This window comes from Lissotriton vulgaris, chromosome 3_1, assembly GCF_964263255.1.
Source record: "Lissotriton vulgaris chromosome 3_1, aLisVul1.2, whole genome shotgun sequence".
Lineage (NCBI taxonomy): Eukaryota > Metazoa > Chordata > Amphibia > Caudata > Salamandridae > Lissotriton > Lissotriton vulgaris.
In genome coordinates, this window is record NC_141689.1 from 1904208707 (window position 1) to 1904226067 (window position 17361).

Here is a 17361-nt window from a genome sequence, read left to right on the forward strand (position 1 = left end):
GCGGCAAAATCAAGGAAAGATATTAGCAACAACGACCCGGATAATACCCAATTGGACACCCCAAAAATTCCGCAAATGTTTAATTCCAAAGGAAAAGCAACAATCAATATTAATACCAAGCCTCAGAATGATGGTGGAGGACTGGAAAAGGGCGGCTTACCTCTGGCCAACGACCAAGATGAGACTCTGGTAGCTGCACTCGAACAGTTGATTGTTTCTCCGACAACCTCTCTGGCTACTCCATCCACATATGCCTCATCATCTGATCCCCTCGTATTGTCAGAAATACAAAATGCTGCTCTCAATGGTAACGATGAAAGGGAAGGATGAAGGGGCTGCGGAATTGGACCCACCCCGATTTGAAGGGGTAGAAGGCGATGGTGACCCCACTGGTAGTAAAGATAGCGAATTTTATTCACTTTCAGAACACTCCGAGGGGTCCCACTTGGAAGAGGACTTAGAGGAGGGGATTGAAAATCTGAGTAAGGAGAATACAAGTAAGGAAGCACATGCCAGTGCTACAGACGATATGCGAGCAACTAGATCTTGGAGCGAGGAAACTTCAGAAGGTGATCCAACCATCATAGATCAAGATCTAGAGCAGGATCTAGCAGACTCTACTAATCAAACCAGCTCTAGCCCTGGACCTCCTAATCAAATGCCAATTGATATTATATTGAAAGCTATTTCGGAACAACGGCTAGAGGCAAAAGCTGAGCACCTGAAAACGCACAATGCGTGTAAAAAACTTCAGAACACTGTGCGACGCTTAGCTAAATCATGTAATGATTTTACAGATAGAATGGCAGAAGCGGAAGGACGTATATCCTGATTAGAGGATCAAGTAACACACATTAAAACCAGTCTTGACGATTCTAAGGGGCTGAAAGAAGATGTGAATTCTAAACTGGTTGATTTAGAGAATAGACTTTGTCGCAATAGTCTGCGAGTTTTGGGTGTTCCAGAAGGAAGTGAGGGACATGATGTACGACAGTTTGTTGTCGAACTTTTTGAAGAAGCCTTTCCTGATGTTAAAGAGTGGGACTGGTCTATGGAGATTCAGAGGGCACATCGCTTTCCTTTTCGCAAACAAACGGCATGGAACACCCAAACACGGCAATACCCTCGAGCCATTTTGATATCCTTGAATAACTTTTTGGCAAGACAGAAATTGTATGATCTTGCAAGGCCGGATAAGAAGCGCTCTGAGAAGGGTATAGCATTTTTTGTACGCCCTGATTATTGCCACTCTACTGTAGAAAACCGTTGGAGAATGCGCCAAATGATCGATCCATTTCAAAAGAAGGGTGCGCAAGCTTTTTTGCTCCAACCATCCACTCTAAAGATTGTATATAAGGGTCAAAATAGATTCTTTACCGCCGAAGCTCTAGCAAAGGCATATCTGAATACATTAGAGTGAGAAGTAAGACTTGAATATCAGAGATTAGGTGTATAGTATGGTACAAACTCACTCTCTCTAATGCTTGGAGTTTTGGATACGCCCAAACATCTGTGGTGCTCTCACATACATCACCGGGGCAATAGGCCCCTTTGCCTTAATGTTGGGGAGGGTCACAGGGGGGGGGGATGCAGCGCTGGGGTTGGGGTTTGGGTGGGGTGGGATGATCACGGGTGGTGTGCTCGGGGCGAAAAGGGGGAAAAAAACTCAGTCAAAGTCATGGAATATTATGCTGAAATTAATAGTTCTTTTTTTGTCGTTGGAATGGTACAATGGTATAATTTAATTTTTGCAATGAATTTCTATTTTTGCTATGGCAAATTCTAATTTTCGAATGTGTTCTTTTAATGTATGTGGTCTCAATAATGTGCAAAAGCGTAAGCGTGTGATGCATGAAATTCGGTTAATACAATCGGATATAATATGTATCCAAGAGACGCATATGCCATGGGTGAAAAAACAAGTATTGACCGATCTTGGATTTATAGTGTTGGCTGCCTCACAACAATCAACTACGAACAGAGGGGTGGCTATTTTGGGTTGACGATCTGTAATTACGACGGGGCAAGTTAAAGTAGATAGTGTAGGACGTTGGGCAATTGTGGACTACGATTTGTACAGTATATGGATCCAATATGTATGACACTGCAGTGATAGAATATCTAAATGTAGAATTAGCCCTATGGAGTACTCCATTATTTGTACTGGGTGATTTCAATATTCATGGGGAATTGAATACATGGGATCCAAAATTTACTGGTATCTAGGTAGGAAGCCCAAGGTATATAAGGCATTACGTCAACTCTTATCTCAGCATGGGTTGATTGATGGATGGCCTGTGACTCATCTGAAAGATCCTGGATACACTTATTTTTCTTCACCACACAAGAAATTTGTGCGAATAGATTATATTTTTATACCTAGATATATGGCACAAGGATCTAGCATGTTTGTTAAACCACGTATCACCTCAGATCACGCTCCAATTGTTATGGATCTACCTATATCTAAAACTCATCGCACACAAAGACCCTTCACTTTTAATAGGAAATTCTTATTAGATGAAACATATGTGAAACAAATTATGGACTGGGCTCTTTTTTTTTTCGATCATAATAGAGCTTCTACATCTTATGCAATGGTATGGGATTGTTTTAAGGCAGGGTTACGTGGCGAAACCTCTAGCTATAGCTGGAGTATACAAAAGAAAAGGAAAAATATAATGATAGAATTAATACAAGATTTAACCAATGCAGAACATGATTTAATGCGCGATATTAGACTACAACGAAATAGTGAAACATCACAAAATGAAGTCGCGAAACATAAAGCTAAGATAAATGGGATCTGGAGCCAGGATATAGCACAACAATATAAGGCGTTCCGTGCAGAAAGATATGAATATGGGGAAAATGTCGGTAGATGTTTAGCACAGAGAATGCGTGGGAGGCAGACTATGCAGCGTATAAATTCTATAGAAAATAATCAGGGAATTCGAATAGAATCACCAGAGGGGATACTGCAGGTGTTTTATGAATATTATACAAATCTTTATACTCAAGAAGATTCTTCATCTGATTTACTTGACCAATATATAGATAAATTGGAATTGCCCCAATTAGATTTGGCACAGCAGGAACAATTAGAGCTTCCAATCACAATTGAAGAACTTGAGACATCCCTGAAAGAATTAGCCCTGGGGAAGGCCTGTGGCCCTGATAAACTTCCATTAGAAATTTATCAAATTCTATTCCCTCTAATTAAGTGTGACATGCTTGCAACGTTTTTAGAAGCTCAAAATGGCCGTCCCCCACCATCATGGGAAGATGCTAGCATAGTTATATTTCATAAAAAAGATAAACCTTCGCATTTACCTGGATCGTACCGCCCCATTTCTCTCATAAATGCGGACGCAAAATTATATTCTAAAATTTTCGCCAATCGACTGAGTCAAATTGTCCCAACCTTAGTTTCTCAACAACAACATGGCTTTCTCCCAGAACGCGGCACTATCAACCATGTACACCGGGTTATTGCAACACTAGATTATGCTACTGCAGTACATAAAGACGTTGGACTTGTGTTTTTAGACGCGGAAAAAGCATTCGATCGCGTCTCATGGGCATTTTTGTGGGCAGTTATGGTGAAAATGGGATTTGGATCACGACTTATATCTGCGTTACAAATTATGTATAGGCACCCGAGGGCTAAGATCTGTATATTAGGACAAGAATCTATGGCAGTCAATATTACGCGGGGCACACGACAGGGGTGCCCCTGCTCACCCTTGTTATTCGCTATTTATATAGAACCACTGCTAAAGGCACTAATGTCATCTCAACAAATTCAACCCATGGTTCTACCGGGAGGTGATATAAAGGAGAGAAGCTTCCAAAGGCATATCTTTTAAGTTTACAGATGCCCTGCATTACTGGACCTGGCTCCAGACTAACTACAGGAGGTATGCAGCTCTTTGTGAGGAGACGGGACACAGCCTATTCTAGTGTAAGTGGGCCTGGGTCCAGCTCCTCCTTCCCATCCTACCAGTGAAGGCTCATCCAGTCACTACTAAGCTCCCTATTGTGTGTGGTTGTCTAGGAGCATTACACAAAGCCCAACTGCCAACTACACCCAGTCATGTTACCCAGAGACAGGATGTAGTCACCAAATGGCTAAGGCAAGAAAATGCCAAATTTCCAATAGGAGCATTTTCAAAATTGTAATTTAAAATCCAACTACACCATGTTAGGGTTTTTCATTACAATTCCAGAGTTACCAAACATTAAGGGGTTGCCTGTTCACATTTGGAAATTATACTTAAAATGTAATTAGGTAACTCCAATGTTATTCAATGGGAGAAGTAGGCCTTCCCGTAGCAAACATGAATTTAAGAATGTATCACTACCAGGAAATGTAGGTCTTAAAAGTACATGCTCTACATTTTAAATGCCTAACACCTGGTCCTCTGGGCAGCTCAGGGCCTACCATAGGGGTGACTTAAATATGTATAAAAAAGGTCAAAATAACAGTTTAGCAACTGCACACCGACAGGCTCCATGGCAGGCCTGACACATGGATAAAATGCTACTTAAGTGGGTGACACAACCAGTGCTGCAGGTCTACTAGTAGCATGTAGTTTACAGGCCCTGGGCCCAGGTAGGTTCACTTTGCTAGAAAATTACAAGTAAATTAAATATGCCATTTGGGTGTATGACAAATTTACCACATTTTAAGGAGAGTGCCATGCACTTTAACACTGATTAGCACTGGTAAAGTGTACAGAGTCCTAAGGCCAACAAAGGTGATTTCCGCTAAAATGGAGGAGTGAAGGCATACAGTTTGGGGATGACCCTGCAGAAACTTTTTAATAATAAAACATTTATATATCATTTCTTGTTGCAGTTTCAACAAAGTGTAAATAACAAGTATTGCTATTACAGAAGGTAATCATCTTTATTTGAATGTCTCAAAAGGACTAATGGGCCAGTTGACATTATTTCATATGGGGAACACATAGTTAATCTGACAAATGAATCTAATCTTTTGATTTTAAAATCAGAAACCTATTGTATGTGCAAAAAGACCTTAATTTTTCTGAGCATCCCTGGAGGATTTTCTCTAATGTATTGCCAGTTATAGAATCTAATTGCTGAGCGCTCCAGTCAAGGGTGTTTAGAGAGATTCATAATGCTGTGTGCTCATGGAGAATTCAGCAGGAAGATGCAAATGCTTATTTGTGGACAAAATATAAGAGACTCTACTAGTGGAGTCCTTGAGGACACTGTGGCCTCAGCTGAAGCAGTATACATCCTTGGGGAATTTGTATCCAGGGCTTGATAAAGAAATACATGTTTTTCACTTTATTGTATTGTATAGTTGTATTTATAAAGGGGGTTATACCACTGACAAGGTGCAGACAGGCATCTGAGGAAAGATGACATGCTACTCGATGGAACTGCTATTGATAGAACTGTGTTTGTGTAACTATTATGTGGCCTATGTGGGTGGTGTTTTGGTTTATGTGTGAGGACTAGAGTTGTACTTTTATTGTATGTTTTTGCCAGACATTGTGTGACGTTGCAGTGCATTAACAACTAGAAACTGTGTGAGTGATATGTGGCCTGCTGTAACCATGTTATGGTGTGCATGCAGCTCTGACTTAATGTGGGCATAAGAGTAAAGTGTATTGCTAGAAATTTAGGTTTCTGGTTGTCAGAGTATATGCCCTGTAGAAGCAATCACCACAATCCTTTTCAGGGAAAGTCAGATACACATCCTAAAGTAACTTATGTTCACCCACTGGTAGCGTGGCATAAAGCAGTCAGGCTTAGCTTAAGAGGCAATGTGTAAAGTATTTGTGCAAAACTTTATTACAGCTTCATAGTGCAAGCACCACAAAAAAACTCCACACCAGATTAGAAAAATAGGGAATCTTTATCAGCGTAAAACAAGACCAACATGGCAAACATCCAATAAGTAGAACTTGAGATATGATTTTTATAGATTTAGGGCCTGATTTAGATTTTGGAACACAGGTTACTCCATCACAACTGTGACAGATATCCTGTTTGGCAGAATAAAAACCCTACAAGATGTGGAGTAACCTGTGTACCAAGATCTAAACAGTCCCTAAATTTGAAAACAGTGCCTAGAAGTCACCAGAGGTCAAAAGGTTACTTAATGCAGTGAAATGCAGGTGCAAATCCAAAGATCTTGCTGACTGTGATTGAGGGCGGGCCGGCTAGAACCCATGCAGGGTCCAATAAGAAAGTAAATTGTATGGAGCAAAGCTTTGATGTCGAACACATGATGTGTCGGCCTTTTCCCTGCAGTCAGATCCTTACATCGGAGACAAGCCTCGCAGATAGCTTTGAATATTCAGCATCGTGCCTCGGAGTAGGGACCCATGTTGTTGTATATTCGGCACTGCGTCCACATCGAGGAGTGATGCGTGGGTTTTTCTAATGCGGTCAAGTTGATGCACCGGTTTGGGGAGAAAAACTGCTGCAGAACCGACTTCTGAGGCGCAGAACTGGAGGGAGCATCTCAGGGAAGGGTAGGACTCACAGATGGCATGAACTAGCAGCACCAGCAGCGCATCAAGAAGTCTTTTGTGTCCCTGAGACTTCTGGAAACAGGAAGAAAGCCAGCATGCCCTTGGAGAATCTTGGGTTCAAGGATGTAGAGAGCAGGTCCATAATCTCTTACTCCCAGGCAATAAGCAACCGGCAGTAGACCAGCACAGCAGAGCAAGTTGCAAAGTGGCAGTCCCTCCTCCACCACAGCAATTAGCAAGCAGCAGGTCAACGCCACAATGTAGGTAGCAAAGTGGCAGTTCCTCCTGGAGCACAGTAGCTTTTTTTCCAGGCAGAATCTCCTTGTTCTAGCAAAGTTCTGATTTGGTGGTGTCAGAGGTCCACTACTTATACCCAAAAGTGCCTTTGAAGTGTGGGATACATCAAAGAGGCATTTGAAGATCGCAAGTTTCCTCCCTTTCCTGTCCTGGATCCAGACACACTACAGGAGGATATGCAGCTCTTTGTGCGGGGCCAGGCACAGCCCTATTCAAGGGCAAGTGTAAACTACTTCCTCTCAATGTACCTCAGGAAGGCTCATCAGCCTGGTGATAGGCTTTAGGATGCAAATGTCACACCCGTTCTCCATTTGTGTGACTGTCTTGAGGGAATGCACAAAGCCCAGCCGTCACTCACCCCAGACGTGTATTCAGAGACAGGCAGAAGCACAGAATGGTTAGAGTAATAAATGACAACTTTTTAAAAGATAATTCAACAAAGGGGTTAGCCTCATGGAGCCAGTGAAACTGAGACTGTAAACAAGTGTAAATTAAACAAGACATGCAACACTAACAAATCATTTGCATTTTGCTTGATTCATGGCTGCTTAAAACATTAGTAACAGTCACCATTTATTACTTTGCTTTTTGTATTCTGTATATGAAAGTAATGCAACCATTTGTTGATGCAAGCAGAAAATCACATACAAAGTTTGTCCACATAAATCACAGTAAAAAAACACAGAAACACAAATTAAACAAGCCACAATAGACAATGTGACTGCAACACAGCTCATAAAACACAACAAATAAACAGTTCACATTTTTTACAAATCCAAATGAGCGCTGGATAAATGTTTTCAATGAAGTCTCAAATGCAATTTAGAAATTCATTACATTGCTCGCATGATAAATGGATCAAGCACCTCTGCAAATGACACAATTATAACAAACCAGGATGACATTTTAAATATTTAACATTTGAAACTGCCCTGGATTACACTGTTATTTTCTTAATGTTATTTTTTCAAATCATGTAATTAGTGTTTCACAGTAGGTGCTTGAATAGTAGTCATCCGGATCTTTATCAGGGTTCTCCTCAGGACAAGGAACTGTTTTTTTATTTCTAAAAAACATATATAAACAAAATGTTTAATACGATCTTCTGTGTATTCATCCAACTTTAAAACCTCTAGAAACCTGTAGAATTTCCTCAAGAAGACTCGTGATTATATAACACAACAGGAGTCAGTTATGTTCACCTGCAATTTAATAAATGAGAGAACTTTGTCAAAGTAGCATCGTTTATTAGGGCAATGTAAAGCCCCAAACGGGAACTGGTAAGTTCAATATCCAATTCAATAAACCCGTTGGACAAGGTACTCACTTCGAACATTATCTGCTTTTTCAGTAATGTTCGGGCAGCATCTAATGCAAAGAAATTGCATGGTGGAACAATCTACAATGTAAATGACACAAATTTACTCTACCGGCTTGTTCAGGACTTATAAATCTATTACATCAAGCATGAAGCAAAATTGCAAATGATTTGTCAGTGTTGCATTTGATTAAACGTTTTAAAAGTGGCATTTTCAGATTTACAATTTAAAATCCAGCTTCACCTGTACAGGTGGAGTCCAGCCATCTCCACCAGAATCTTCCTCCCGATGGCATCATAGGCAGAAGCATCTGTCGGAGGGCGTCCCACCAGGAATACAGTAATGATGCACTTTTCCGTCGAGACAACTGTGGCAGGGAAACCTCCAAGTTCGGGTTGGTGGAAACTAAGAAAAAGAGGTTAAAACGTACCTTTTCCGAGGCTCCCATTTTTCTTTCCATCTTGAACCCCTTTGTCAAAGTCCTTCCTGTACTGCTGCTACCTGACCACAATGTTCAGCAACCATGTTGTCGCTGGAATCTAAGGTAGGCTTCAGTGTCACTTGTCTCACTATGAATCGTATCTTAACATTAGCGTTCGCCTCATTTATTTTTGCATTGCTCTTACATGCAATTTTTTATGTGTCATGCAGAAGTGTTCATCTTGCAACTTATCATGGTAAATGTACACACCTGTATTGACACAAAGAAATACTTATCTGGTGGTGGTTGTTGCAGGTGTTGTGTTTGTGGTGACTGCAAGTGTACATACAATAGTGTGTGTGTGTTGTTGGTGTGCAATGCTATATGTAACATAAAAGGCATTAAACATTACTTATATATACATTTTGACAGATTCACAATAAATATGTGTAGTGTGAAAATGATAAGTAGTATCTACCAGTTTCTACACCATCATAGACTTACTTCATAAGGACTCCAGTGCCAGGACACTGCCAGCACAGCAGGAATATTTGAATTGGCTCAGCGCAAACTTGCCGACCTGACGTTGTCTGAGTACTGCTAGCCAGATAGGAAGACTGCCACCATCATGTGAACAAGTCTGTTGATGCCACATCTAACTACAGTGGGCGGACCTCTGTCAGCTTGACCAGTTGATGACACGGATATGTTATAATACCAAATGCCTTTGCTTTAAGGCCTGTAGCTTTCTTTGATCTACTTGAAATTGACACAAGCAAGAATGCACAAAATTGTCACACGTTCCATTTTGTGTCAGTCAGCTGAAACGTGCAAAGCAACGCAAGGCTTTCTGAGAATACGCGTGCCAGCTTCCAGCTAGCTATTGCAGAAACAGCACAAGCCCATGTATAACGGAAACACATATTTCACCTTTATGGAAATACCTCAAATCTGCTTCTGCCGATGACACTTCTGAGCTGGGTTCTGAGCTGGGATGGGGCCGTGAGATAAATAACGGTGATGGATCAAGCCCTGATCTTTGGACTGGGTAAGAGTGGTCTGTTTAACTCAGACACTCTGTTCATCACCACCACCCCCTTTTCTAAATCGTTTTTTGCCACTATAGGTGCGGCAGGGTATACTCAGACATGAGTCCCTTTCTCACTGCTCCATCAGGATTCAAGCAAGCCGGGCCGAAGAAGGCTGAAATGCCAGAAACCGGTCCCCGGTAGCTTGTCTCCTTTCTGGTGAAGAATTGGCTTGGTAGTTTAGTCTGCCCTGTTCCCATGATGCACTGGGCCAGGGACAGACTGATTTGCATATAGCCAGGTTCTGAGCTGGGATGGGGCAGTGAGATAAATAACGGTGATGGATCAAGCCCTGATCTTTGGACTGGGTAAGAGTGGTCTGTTTAACTCAGACACTCTGTTCATCACCACCCCCTTTTCTAAATCGTTTTTGGCCACTATAGGTGTGGCAGGGTATACTCAGACATGAGTCCCTTTCTCACTGCTCCATCAGGATTCAAGCAAGCCGGGCCGAAGAAGGCTGAAATGCCAGAAACCGGTCCCCGGTAGCTTGTCTCCTTTCTGGTGAAGAATTGGCTTGGTAGTTTAGTCTGCCCTGTTCCCATGATGCACTGGGCCAGGGACAGACTGATTTGCATATAGCCAGGTTCTGAACTGGGATGGGGCAGTGAGATAAATAACGGTGATGGATCAAGCCCTGATCTTTGGACTGGGTAAGAGTGGTCTGTTTAACTCAGACACTCTGTTCATCACCACCCCCTTTTCTAAATCGTTTTTGGCCACTATAGGTGTGGCAGGGTATACTCAGACATGAGTCCCTTTCTCACTGCTCCATCAGGATTCAAGCAAGCCGGGCCGAAGAAGGCTGAAATGCCAGAAACCGGTCCCCGGTAGCTTGTCTCCTTTCTGGTGAAGAATTGGCTTGGTAGTTTAGTCTGCCCTGTTCCCATGATGCACTGGGCCAGGGACAGACTGATTTGCATATAGCCAGGTTCTGAGCTGGGATGGGGCAGTGAGATAAATAACGGTGATGGATCAAGCCCTGATCTTTGGACTGGGTAAGAGTGGTCTGTTTAACTCAGACACTCTGTTCATCACCACCCCCTTTTCTAAATCGTTTTTGGCCACTATAGGTGTGGCAGGGTATACTCAGACATGAGTCCCTTTCTCACTGCTCCATCAGGATTCAAGCAAGCCGGGCCGAAGAAGGCTGAAATGCCAGAAACCGGTCCCCGGTAGCTTGTCTCCTTTCTGGTGAAGAATTGGCTTGGTAGTTTAGTCTGCCCTGTTCCCATGATGCACTGGGCCAGGGACAGACTGATTTGCATATAGCCAGGTTCTGAACTGGGATGGGGCAGTGAGATAAATAACGGTGATGGATCAAGCCCTGATCTTTGGACTGGGTAAGAGTGGTCTGTTTAACTCAGACACTCTGTTCATCACCACCCCCTTTTCTAAATCGTTTTTGGCCACTATAGGTGTGGCAGGGTATACTCAGACATGAGTCCCTTTCTCACTGCTCCATCAGGATTCAAGCAAGCCGGGCCGAAGAAGGCTGAAATGCCAGAAACCGGTCCCCGGTAGCTTGTCTCCTTTCTGGTGAAGAATTGGCTTGGTAGTTTAGTCTGCCCTGTTCCCATGATGCACTGGGCCAGGGACAGACTGATTTGCATATAGCCAGGTTCTGAGCTGGGATGGGGCAGTGAGATAAATAACGGTGATGGATCAAGCCCTGATCCTTGGACTGGGTAAGAGTGGTCTGTTTAACTCAGACACTCTGTTCATCACCACCCCCTTTTCTAAATCGTTTTTGGCCACTATAGGTGTGGCAGGGTATACTCAGACATGAGTCCCTTTCTCACTGCTCCATCAGGATTCAAGCAAGCCGGGCCAAGGAAGGCTGAAATGCCAGAAACCGGTCCCCGGTAGCTTGTCTCCTTTCTGGTGAAGAATTGGCTTGGTAGTTTAGTCTGCCCTGTTCCCATGATGCACTGGGCCAGGGACAGACTGATTTGCATATAGCCAGGTTCTGAGCTGGGATGGGGCAGTGAGATAAATAACGGTGATGGATCAAGCCCTGATCTTTGGACTGGGTAAGAGTGGTCTGTTTAACTCAGACACTCTGTTCATCACCACCCCCTTTTCTAAATCGATGACACGTGGGCAGCAACACCAGATTGCAGACGTATTTCGGGCCTTAGAAGGTATCACACCAGGGTTAGCCTTCACTGATTAGTCCAGCAGGGATAGTCTGATCTGTGTTATGTATTTTGTGATGTCCATCCTCTAGGGCTTGTATCTATAAAATGTCTCTGCACTGTCATACCAATTGGGCACTCAGTAAGCTTTGCTGAGGTCTCCGTGCTGCACGTCTATTTAGCATTCTGATTGGGTTCCCAAAAAATCTTGCAAACTTGTGTGCTGAGAGAGAATTGTTTGAGTGTTGTTATTTATCCTTTATTTTTCAGCTTCAAAATTTGGTGAAGAATGCGGTCCCATCACAACTGATGGGCTCCATTGACGGTCACTGGTGCTTGGCCTCTTCAACTCTGAGGGTGGGGATTTGAGGTGATAACGTTCCGTTTGTTTATCTCTCTCCGATCTCTCTGGTTGCTGGAGGGTCGATACCAGTGAATGGTCTGATTGTCGCCTCCCTGTTGTCTTTGGGGTGGTTCTGCTCTTTTCCCTCTCAGCGCACTTGTGTTGTTTCTGCCTTTTGTTCTTAGCATCCTATGTCTGGGACTGTGAGTTTGTGTCCTGGGATGTTTATGCCGCTTGTATTCCGGACTCCATGTCTTTCATGGTTCCTTTTCTGATCACTTTCTTTCTCCTATCGCTCGCTCTGATGGTTTATTTTTGTTACTGTCGTCACGCTGCCCAGGAGGTAACTCCTTGTTAGCCGTTTCTCTTGCTCTCTGCGCTATTGATTTTTCTTTGTTTCTGTGCCACGGGGGTGTGTTCACCTCTGTCACTACTGCCTGCTGTCCGCTGCAATTTTTTTATCACGTACAATTTCTGTCCTGTAGGGTCTGGCCCGGGTCTCCGACATTCCTGGGCAGGTGACGGCAAGTTTTTGCAGGATTCCTGACTGGCAGTGACTCTTTAGTTAATTCGGTATCGTAAGGCTCTTGGCCCGCCATTGAGGGCGAAGTTCTGCACCCTTTCCCCGCCAGCAGAGAGTCTCTGGCCGTTGGGAGTGGAGGACACCCTTGCCAGACCGTTTCCCCTGGTTGCAGCGGACGTCGGTATGCTATGACAGACTGGACGGAGCCCGGTGAGTAAACTTGGGTGGGATTTACATCCTCCGGTATTGAGTTGTAGCAATTAGCCCATCGTTGTTGGGATTTTGCAGTTTTGGCTCCCCTGTGGGTGGTAGCAGGTAGTCCCCCATTTTAGGGCATGGCGGTTTTGCTCCCCAGACTGGTGCATAGTGTTTGTGCCTGTTAGGTATCGCGATACAGGTGGCCGGGTGGGCTGCCGGATTTTGTTTTTCTACTGTGTGTCTATTGATCGATGGTTTGCTTGTTCTCATGAGCTCTGACCTGTATCCAGCACTTTCGCCTTCACGCCGCTGGCCTCAGCTCTGGGATTTTATGAGGAACGCTCCAGGAGCTTCTGGCTCTTTGGCTGGCGCCCGTCGCCCTGCCTGGGTTCCGCCTCCACCCTCCCCCTGGAGACATCCTTCTAGGTGCCAGAGTGGTTCTCATTTCGTGCCTCAGGATAATTCTCAGCACGAAGAGGGGGGTGCACCGGTATTTCTGTTCTCAATCGTTGTAGGTTTCATTGTATTTTTTTACTGTGTTCTTGTGATGTGCTTGGCATATGTAGTGGCCAAATACTGTAGGTAGGTGAAGTGTTTTCACTTGATGTCGGGTTCTGAGAATTTCCTTTGCCAGCCTATGCATTTACTCTTGGTATTAGAATGTTAGTTGACCGAGCTCCGATAAAGGTACTTTACCTGATAACTTCCATTTACCAATGTTACCAACTAGTACGTCCACCCCTAATACTCTCTTGCCTCTACAAGGGACTGGATGTAAAGATTTATTAATGGGCACTCCTCTAAATCTCCAAGTATAAAAAAGATTTCTGTAGCTCCCCTTACTCTTTTGGGATTAGGTACAGTAGACCCACACACAATCTCAGCACAGAGGGTTTTCTCTACAGTGCTGCCGCGTAGGATCCCCAGAACTTGTCCTAAGTGTTTTATGTGATTGTTTGAACTGTACGAAGCAATTCACCACCCTTGCTCTATTTTTGGATGTCGGGACCCTGTGGCACAGCCACAGACAGGGTCTCTTTTCCTATCTTACTTATTTCACGGGCCACCAAGGCTCATCAAACAACCAGGATCTGGCTTCTTTCTTCCTTTTGAAAAAGCTTTGGTGAAATGGCATCAAGGGACCTGTTGGAGTGACTGGCGGATGGCTTTCTGTTTGCTCTCTTGCAAATACTGGTGTGTGGCTGAAATATATATGAAGTATTTTTGTCCACCTATTGTATCACATGTTACCGTCTTGTAGTCCACCCTGCAACCCTTCTGTCTAGTATACTTGAACAGTTAATTGTGAGGCGTTTAGGACTAGCTGCTGCACTACACACAACTTAACCATGGGAAACAGCAATAGTAAAAATAATATAAATACAGCTCAGCCAGCCCCACCCAAGAACTCACCTGCCCATATCGTGGGTTTAAAAAGAGGCTTAAGCTCAATTATGTACACCCAAAAATGGCACGATCTCACATCTAAAAACCCGGACCTGCAGTTCCCATGTAATGGCACATACGACATGGCAAAATTATCATATTTGCGCCAGATGTTGCATTTGAAGGGAAAGAAGGTCATAGGGGTTGAATGGGAAGCTTTTTATAGTTGGGATTGTGTTTTGAGTGACATGCGTACAACCAACGCGGTCAAGTCAAAGGTCCACAGTGAGATTATGGATATTAAGAAAGAGGTACTACAGACAAAACTAGAGGGCAATTGGAGAAAACACCAGCTAGACGTAGTGGGTGTGTTCCCATGCATTCCAGTTACAGAAGAAAATAAGGTAGAGGGTGAGGCAGGGGTGGAGGACCAAATCCTAGAAGATATTCTCTTAGGGTGCTTGGGATGTGATTCACCACTTCCTGCACCTGAGCCAGAGCACACTGAGCTAACTCCTGAGGAGTGGGAGGCAGCAGTAACCTTTGTACATAGAGCACCGAAAGATAAGGTTGTGAGATTGGAATTGGACGCTGTCCAAGACCTGGGTTTTCTGAAACTAATGAGGGACACAGCTGTCCAAGCAGCTACAGAATACAACAATGAGAAACATAACATTCTAAAGGAATGTGTTCAGAAAAAGGTTAAAATTCCTAAATTAATTGACAGACAGTGGCAGCAATTATTTGAGGATAAATGACAGGATGACTCACTCAGACATTCACAGTGGCATTCACTAATATGGGGTGGATTTAAATATGTTCACTGCACAGAACACAACAGTTCAACTTTAGAGCAATGTTTGGCAGAAATTTGAGTCAGCTCCAGAGAGCAAAAGATGAGGCATCATAGGAGGAGGGGTGGGAGGCGCTTCCACATCCACTCCAAATTCACAAAAATTGGTGCTAAAGAGTGATTCTTTAAATTGTCAAGCTCTACTGCAATGGCTCATTGAGGGCTCACTCACAGTGGACTCCTTTATAAAAACACAGAGTAGGAGGCATGTAGAAAAAACGTTTTCCTTAGCACAAGCAGAGTTATTGAACAAAGCACCCCAAGCTCATTTGGCATTTGCTATGCAAGCCAACACCCAGACAACCACGGGTAGCGATATCACACTACCAGCACAATATGAATGCGAAGTAGGGACGTTCGGATTCACAGACTCAAATTTACTAACATGGGGAGTCTAAGTTGCAGGACACGCTTAGATATGCGGTAGACAAATTGCAACAATGGAAACAGTTAATACACAGGTGTGCAGTGATCAATGTAGCCCAGACCCTTGCCCACTGCACCACCGCAGCCAACACAACAGAAGTCCCATTACTTATCATGCCCCTACGGGAAATACCGCTACCACCTGGCAGTGGGCCAAATGACCTAAAATACGTTTATGTCCCATGGTCCAGGCAGGCCATTCATTGTTTTACTAATGACTTCCCCAAGCTTAGAGAGGAACCACGGAAGTGGTACGAAGAGCTAAAGCGGATGGCTGCACTAAGTGGATTTTTATGGAGGGATCTGGACACATTGTTTAATATCATTATCCCAAAGGACCTTTGGGAAGACTGTAAACGGGAGGTTGGGTGGCCAGATTTGGAGCCAACAAGGGGCAAGGGCGGGATGCCATGTTCAGAAATAGATGCATTATACACGAAAGTGGCAGAACATTTGAAGGAGAAGGTACCGGAAGATAGGGTTGATTGGAGTAAGATCACGAGTACTAAACAGGAGAAGGTCGAAAGTGTGAATACATACTTCGACGGCCTCCTGCAGGTATATAGGCAGAACAGTGGATTGAAAAACCCTATGGGGGATGCGATGCCGGCCCCTGTAACCACATTTGTACAAGATCTCACACAACCTATCAAAACATACTTACAAACTTCGTTTGTCTGCTGGCAGCAAGAGCTAATAGAGAAGGTGTTGGCAGTAGCTAGGGCCTGCTCAGATTTTCAGTCTAGTGCGCAGGCAATAGAGACAGAAAAATTAAAGAAAGAAAAAGTAAAGCTAATGAAAGCACATGAACGATTTTACAGCAATAGCAGAGGGCGGGAAAGAAGCAGAGGGGGGTCACGAGGCACAGGAAGGCAACGGAACAGTAGGACGCCTTCCTTACCCCGCAGATCAGCCTCCCTGCCACCACAAGGAACAGCATGTTTCTATTGTAAGGACCCCAACCATTGGAAAGCAGATTGCCCAATATTGAAGAAAAGGAATGAGGACAATAGGTACACACAGAACATTGGGCATGAGGGCCGACACCAGCAGACCAATTACAATAGGCACACAGGGTACCGGAACAATGCGCCAGAGGAAAATGAGCCTCAACAACAGCAGCAATGGACAGGAGGGGAGGGGTGGACACCAGTAGGCAATGACTGGCCCCAACCACCGCCTCCAATATCATTCTAGGGGTGCCTAGAATGACATTGCCCCAGCAATATCATTCTAGGCTGCGTAATACCCCCAGCAATAGCAGTGGATCAATCCGGACCTTATGTAGAGGGAGAAGTATTGAGTAGGATTGTTCTATTCCTAATTGATACGGGGGCTCAAAGATCAATGCTGAAGGCTCTTACAACGCCCGAGGATCCACTTTCTAGGATTACGGTAACCGCAGTAGGCATGACCGGGCAACCCATTACGAAATTCCTTACTGAGTCACTATAGTTTGTAGTAGGTACAATAACAGTGTACCATCAGTTTATCCTCAGCAGATTTTGCCCAGTAAATTTGTTAGGTAGATATTTGTTATGCAAAAGGCAATGCACCATACACTGCTCACCAACAGGAGTTTTTTTAGAGAGCAAGACAAATGGACTCATGTTACAAGCCTTCATGACATGCACTGACCCTACAATACCGCCAGAACTACGTAACTATGTGCCTCCTGAAGTCTGGGCCACCAGTGCCAATGAGGTAGGGCGGGTATTAAACTACCCAGCAGTCCAGATAAAACTAAAGACAGGAGCAATTCTCCCAAGAGTGCCACAACTCAAAATTTCTAAAGAGGGGGAGGAAGGCATCGCACCAGTCATACAGGACCTCTTGAAGCAAGGAATTCTAAGG